The sequence below is a fragment of the Lutra lutra genome, chromosome 7, assembly GCF_902655055.1.
Source record: "Lutra lutra chromosome 7, mLutLut1.2, whole genome shotgun sequence".
In the NCBI taxonomy this organism is placed as follows: domain Eukaryota; kingdom Metazoa; phylum Chordata; class Mammalia; order Carnivora; family Mustelidae; genus Lutra; species Lutra lutra.
This window is the reverse complement of record NC_062284.1, coordinates 146,567,414-146,574,410: the sequence shown is the minus strand read 5'-3', so window position 1 is coordinate 146,574,410 and position 6,997 is coordinate 146,567,414.

Genomic DNA, 6,997 nt, shown 5'->3' with positions numbered 1-6,997 from the left:
GATGGTTCCCCCGGGCGCCTGAGGCCGTGAACATGTCACCGTCCTGTGTGGTTGACACGGGCTTGGGGGAAGCTTTCCGGGAAGCGGGGGGAAGGAGGTGCTCTGCAGTCCCCACTAAAACCGCTGAAAAAAAAAAAAGCTTTATAAAACCCTTTAAAGTTGCTTATCCATTAAAAGCTCTTAAAGTTTTAGGAAATTCCCAAGTCAAGCCTTGAGAGAATGAAAACACGAGGCTGGAGGCTGTGGTCGGTCTGGGTCAGTGTGGCTGGCCAGTGGCGTGGCAGTGGACCGTGGGAGACCCACCCAGATGCCACCGTGCACCGAGCTCACACTGTTTGCTCTCCCTCGAGGGAGCAGGTGGCGCAAGCCGAGGGCAGAGCCAAGACCCGGTGTTGGTCAGCAGCGGGAGGACACGACTGCGGATGGCCCGGAAGTGGGCTGTGAGGGGTCGCGTGTTTCCTGCTGCACGGGGACGGGTCCCACAGCCGTCCGGTCACCGGTTCCCCAGGGGCACGTGAGGAGCGGTCTCTCGAAGACCCAGCTGGCCCGTCTGCTCCCGTGCCGTGTGTGAGGCCAGGTCTGCAGGAGACCCTGCCCTCTGGATGGGGACAGAGCAGTGCCAAGCCCTCATCCCGCTTACCTCCAGGGGCTTGGATCAGGTGGGATGAGCCGGTGGGACGTCTGCCTCTGAGAAGGCTTGGTTTTGGCCCAACCCCTGCAGACATGGAACTCAGGCCCCTTGGTGCCTGGTCGAAGTCAGTGCGAGTGGCTTCTGTTCTAGATCTCTAAATGCATCAGAAGTCACATTTCAAGGTCAGGGAGCAGGCCCCTCGGAGCAAACCCAGCACTGCGAGCAGAGTCATCGGAAGGAGCCCACCCGGCGCGCCAGGTGCAGCCACGGTCGGCCCAGGCAGGAGCCACACGTGCTCCCAGGGTCGAGAAAGGAACAAAGCTCGGCCTGGGCCTGCGGGCGGAGTGTTGAAGGGAAGCAGCCAGCATCGCTGTGTGCGCCGGCAGGGCCATGAGTGGGCCACCCTCCACCGAGGCGCTGGGTCCCAGCACCACCCCGTGGCCTCAGACGGCTCCTGGCGGGAGCTGGGGCACATCTGCAGCCAGCCACCTGCCCGGTGAGCCGCACCTTCCACATCTCCGGAGGGCCGTGCTTTGCTGTGGGCAGAGTGTGCCGCTGGCCCCTCACACTGCACTGTGCCCACGATCTCCACGGGGCGCTAGCCATGCTGCGCCGGAAGACGGTTGGGCTGTGGCCGCTGGACCGCCCCTGCCCCGCCCGCTGTCCGTGCAGGACCATGGGCACTTGTGCCAAGACCGGAGCCTGGGCCGGGACCTAGCCCCCCGCCTCAGCTCCTAGCTGGCTGCTGCTGGCCTGGCCCCTGACGCGCAGAGCCTTCCACACCAGCCTCTGAGGGCCGGCGGCCAGGGAAGCAGGCTCCGGTGCCGGAGTTGGAGACCCTCCCCGTAGGCCGCCCGCAGACTGCCGGTGTTGGCCGTCCCCGGCCGTCTGACCTCACAAGGAGGCAAGGCCTGGCCCCTCCCCCGACGGGACAGCGGGCACAGGGCAGACTGGACCTCCCCGTCTCCCACCGGTGCGCACGCCAGCTGGGCCACCCTTCAGCCTGGTGGTGGGACCCCAGCCGTGGCGCCTCTGGGATCGGGGTGCGTGCCCGCTTCCTGTCTCCTTCTACCCTTTTGCTGCTCTTGGTGGTTGCCGGCTCCGGGGCATCCCTGCCCTGGTCCCCGGGCTCCACTGCTCTAGCGGCCACGGCCGGGAGGGCCAAGGCTCCTTGCTGGTATCTGAGCTTAGGGGCCAGACTCCTGGGAACACAGGGAAACAAATACTCTCTCAGCATTAGAAGAAAAGAAAAAAGAAAAACACCGAGGAGATCTGAGACAGAACACGTGGACTTCCAGAAATGACGCCGTCCCTGACGAAGATGCGGACGGCCACCCTGAGCCCTGCTGCAGACAGAGCTTGTAAACCAGAGCACAGGCCCAGGACCCGGGATGTGGTCCGGAGAGACCGACGGTGGGAAGAGGGTCAGCCGCGGGGCCAGGAGGCAGAAGGCCGGGCGGGCTGTTCTGAGCCTGCTTAGAGCCCAGTCGGAGGAGACGGGGACGTGGGAGGGCCCCCAGAACCTTGAGGGGCGGGCTTGACCTGGGGCCTCGGAGGCTCATGGGACGCTGCAGGCCCAGGGGAGGTGGCTGTCACAGGAGTGAGTGGTCATGCAGACACATCTGTGCCCGCGGGCGTGCACCAGCCCTCCCGAGCCTGCTACCGGAGTCCTGAGCGCCCTCCACCCCAGGTCCTCTCCTTCCTTCCCCACTGGGCCTGGCTGGGTGACCTGATGCCCAGCAGGGCTCTGCACCTCTCTCCAGGCCTGTTCTTGGTGTGGCTGGAAACGTGGCCGGGAATGTGGCCCGCACCCGCCCTGTGGACCCCAGAGCCACGTCTACACCCCAGGGCCCCACTTACCCTGGCAGCCTCACTCTCTGCTTAGTGCCACCAAACTGAGGCCAAGACCCCAGGGCCCCCGTCTTACCCTGGCCAGTACGTTGTGCTCTCCTGAGCGGGGGAGGCTGGGCAGGTGCTCAGCCCCCAGATGGGTAGCCACTGTGTTAGGAGGTGCGCAGAGAGGAAACACGCTCCCGGATGTCCCAGGGGCTGGCACCTGCAGTTACCCGGCCCGAGGTGGGTGCCCGACGCTGGGACTCCTCTGGCTGAGCAGGAAGAAGCCGTGGGCCCTGTCAGCCATCCCATCCTGCCGCTGGAAGGCCCAGCCGCTTGGAAGGAGGCAGAGTGCAGGACCCGTGGGGCCCTCCTGGCCACCAGGTCCCCTGTACCGCCGCCTTCCCTTGAGCGTGTTGAGCTCTGCTCCTCCCAGTGGCTGGTCTCTCCCTCCCGGCTGCCGGCTCTGGGACAGCCAGGCGGAGACACATGAGGCTTTGCCCAAGAGCTCGACCGGGGAAGCCCTCCACCGCCTCTGGGGGTGCCGGTCACTAAGGAGAGGTCTGGGCCTTCCCAGACCTGGTGGACAGTGGACTTTGGGGCACAAGGCTCAGAGGCATGGGCACGGGGGACATGACCCCCCCTGAGTTGACAACCCGGACAGGCCCTTTGGACTTGGTCCCAGCCAGGGGCAGGGGAGGTTGCACGGGCCCAGCAGAGTCTTGTATCCCCTCGTTCGCACCTAGGTTCCAGACGCTGTGCAGTGTAGAGGAAACGGGGATGGGACTCAGGCGGCATCTGGAGGGGAATGGGCTTCAGGTGTACACTGGGGGCGGGGTCGGCGCGAGGGCCCAGGTGGTGCCTGGCCAGGCTGTGCTGGGAGAGATGTGCAGGCTGGGGCGGCCCCAGGTGGCAGGCTCTCTCCCGGAGAGCAGGGGACCCAGAGAGCCTCACTGCGCCCACTGGCTGAAGGGTGACCTATCCTCCGCGGTCACAGATGCGGGTCCATGCCGTGGGCAGAGCCGGCGTCTTTGCACACCTCCCATGCTGATGCTGCTTCCTCTGGGCTGGGGCCCGACAGTCCTCTCCCTCCTCCTCCCGTCCCCACGTGGTCTGAGCAGGGAGCAGGGCCTGGACCGAGGGGCTTGTCTCACCCTAGCAGGCTGACCCAGGGCCCTGGCAGGAGACCTACTCTGGGCGGTGAGCAGCTTTCAGACCAGAACCAGCACCTCCCGGGCCCGCCGCCCTGGTGCCGCCACCGGCGTTCTTGGCACTCGGCCCCTGGGGACCGCACCAGCTGGCTCTGCCTGGAGGCAGCTCTGACAGCCGAGTCTCCAAAGAAACCAGCCCTGGGGAGTCGGGCGGGGGCTGGGGTTCCACACGTGTCCCTGGGGCGGCTGGGCCCATTAACCCCTGCGGGCCGGGCTTCAGGTGGGTGGTGGTGGCCTCGTGGTGGCCCGACTCCGGCTGTCCCAAGACCCTGCCTGGCTGGCCCCTCCCCTGTCCACAGAGGCCATTCAGAGGGGCTTGAGACCAGCAAGGGGGCTGGCGTGGTTGCCAGGCCTCTGGACCAGGTCAGGAGACTGGCTTGGGTCAGGAGCAGAGTGTGGGAGTGTGTCCCTCCAGGTGCGGCGGTCTTGCCTCCCAGCCTTGGCCTCCCTGTGCCCTTCTAGATGCCCTCCAGTGCTGGGCGGGGGGAATGGGGAGGCTGCTGTGCCCTCCACAGCCACAGGTCTCTGGATGCGGGGGCCCGGGATCCAGGAGGCCAACAACAGCCACTTGTGGCCAGCAAGTGGCCGGGTTGGGACCCCCAGCCCCTGCCCCCCGAGACAGAGGCACAGGAGAGCACGGCCCCAGAGCTGGTTCTCAGGGACAGAGCATCAGAGGTGGCCAAGGGTGGAAGAAAGTGGCTTTCTGAGGTGAAAACATGATATTCTAGCAGTCCGGCCGAGGACAGCAGGAGCGGGTGGTCAGCGCCAGGATCACAGGGAGGAGAGACGGATCTCGTGGTGGAGCTGGAGAGTGCGCGGGGGCCCCAGGAGCTCCCGGAGCTCAAGGAGCGGATGGGGCAGCGGTGACCCGAACGCAGAGCCCGAGTCCACGGGAGCCGCTCGGCCGCGGATGCTCTCAGGCTAACGGGCGAGGGGAGCTCTACGGGATCAGGTGCCGCGCGAGGCTGATAGAGGCATAAAGGAAAAGGGGCTTTGTGGTGGGCGTCGTCCGCTCTCTGGCTGCTCCTTACAAGGCGGGGGCTGCGGTGGGTGGAAGGAGCACAGGGAGCCGTGTCGGCTGGGCAGAGGCCTTGTGGAGCCCGGTCTGCTCCCCGCGTCACCCCGCGGAGGCTGGCGCGACGCACCTGGTGAGTGGAACCGGCCGCCAGCCGAGGCCCGGGGCAGGCAGCCACCCCATGGACCCACGGGACCCTCGAACTGGTCGTTAGTGCCAGCACTGGCTACCTGCTGTGGGGAGACACATGACCCCACACACAGAGGTTTGAATGGTGAACGTTGTTCATCTCCCGCCGTTTCTCGGGGTCCGGGATCCGGGAGAGCCAAGCGGGGTGGCTGTGGTCACTCTCTGACTCGGCCATGCTGGGTGCCGCAGGCTCCTGGGAGGGGAGGGCCGCCGCCAGGCCCCGGCTGCTGCCAGTGTGGACGGGACACACTTGGGCGGGGGTCGGAAGGGAAGTGTCCCCACAAGGACAGACAGCCGAAGGGGACAGAGCATTGGGATGAGCCCGAGACAGCAGCCGCGGCGCCCGGGAAGCAGCCTGAGAGCTCTTCTCTCCAGCCGCCTGTCCTGCGCGCCTGCACAGAGGCCGAGGGCCTCCAGACAGAGGGCCCCTCCCCCCCCACCCCGAGAGTCCCCCGTGGGGAGCCGTGGGGAGCAGGGAGAGGAGGCGGTCGTCCCTGCTGGGCCCCGTGCGGGAGGCATCTGGAGGGGAGCCCACCCTCTGGGACCTGGCTGCAGACCTCACAGGCCCAGATGCACAGCCCTAGGCGGGGGACAGGGAGAGGGCACGGGGGTGAACCCACAGTGTGGGGTCAGGTGGGGCACCGGGGAGTGGCTGGGCCACGGGCCGGGGGAGCTGAGAGGGCAGTTGTAGCCCACCCTGCTGACACCCACAGGATGACGGTGGGGCGGGGGGCAGGCAGGCCTCATGGACAGACGTGCAACCTGAAGGGGGAGGACTTTGGGGGAGGACCCTGCATCCTGGTGACTGGGGGCCAGCAGAGAGAATAGAGAGCTGAGTCAGTGATCCCTGGGGTAGGAGCTCCAAGGAACTCAAATGTGTCCCCCAGGAGCCATCATGGCGGCAGGGGCCGGCAGGCGCAGTCAGGAGAGACCCACAGGCAGCAGCAAAGGCCTTCCTTTCCCCCAGAGGCCCTGGTGGAGGGAACAGGCTGAGGAAGAGCGGGCAGAGGGACCAGCCACCTCCTCTTCCTCTTGCGGCCGTCTGTCAGGCTGCACTGGAGGGAGGGACAGGCTTGGGGCGGGAGTGAGGGCTGAGAGGGCCAGCTGGACGGTCGCCAGCAGGAAGGGAGCGGGAAAGGTAGCCGCAGGGAGCAGCGCTGCGGCCTGGAGGCAGGGTCGGGGGAAGGCAGCGCTGTTCAGGGTCCTGAGCAGAATGGGGTCCCCAGGCTCATCGCCCGGAGGGTGTGCACCCCAGGCCCCTGTGTGGGGCGTGCCCAGGACAGCGGGGAAGTCCTGCTCACAGGGCGGGAGAGGGCAAGCAGAGCTCCCAAGGAGCGGGGACGGAGGCTTTGAAGGCCGTCACTCAGGAGAGCGCGACGATGGCGCCAGAGCTGACTGCCCGCAGGAAAGGCGACGGAAAGTCCCCACTGCTGTCTTTGGGGCCTTTCACGATCCAGCAAGGAGACGACAAACGTCCCACGGAAGGGCCGGTGACTTCTCCAGGGAGCAGCAAAGGAGACAGCACAGCGGGTCGCTCTGCGCTCCATGCTCCTGGAACCTGGCCGGGAGCAGCCTCGTGGGGACCGTGCAGACGGGCAAAGAACCCGGAGCCGTGGGTGGGGGGCGCTGAGGAGGAGGTCCTGGGCTGCACGGTGACCCCGTGGGGTCTCTCAAAGCCTTAGAGAAACATCTCCTGCATGCGGTGAGGGGGACGCGATGGCCGGCCTGGAAGATGGAGGAGGAGAGGGCAGTGCCTCCAGCAGGGGACAGAGTGACAAACCCGGGGCCCCCCAGAGCCTCCAGCTGGGAGCAACGGCTCACCTCCACTGTCACCCCGTGGGACCCGTGCTGGGATCGCACCCTTGGGGCGGGGAGAAGGATACATTGTGGCCACGGAGCCTGTGGCTGTCATGGGCCACCGTGGGGAGCTCCGGGCGCAGGGAGAGCCGTCACATTCCGGGAGCGTCTGACACCAGCTGATTTAGACGACTGTGCCACAGCCCCTTGAATCCCTCAGAGCCAGACCCATGGCGGGCGCAGGTGAGGCTGGCGCTGGGCAGGGAGGACGCCAGGACATGGGGCAGGCGAGGCTCCGGGGAGAGTCCCCCCCACGTCCGC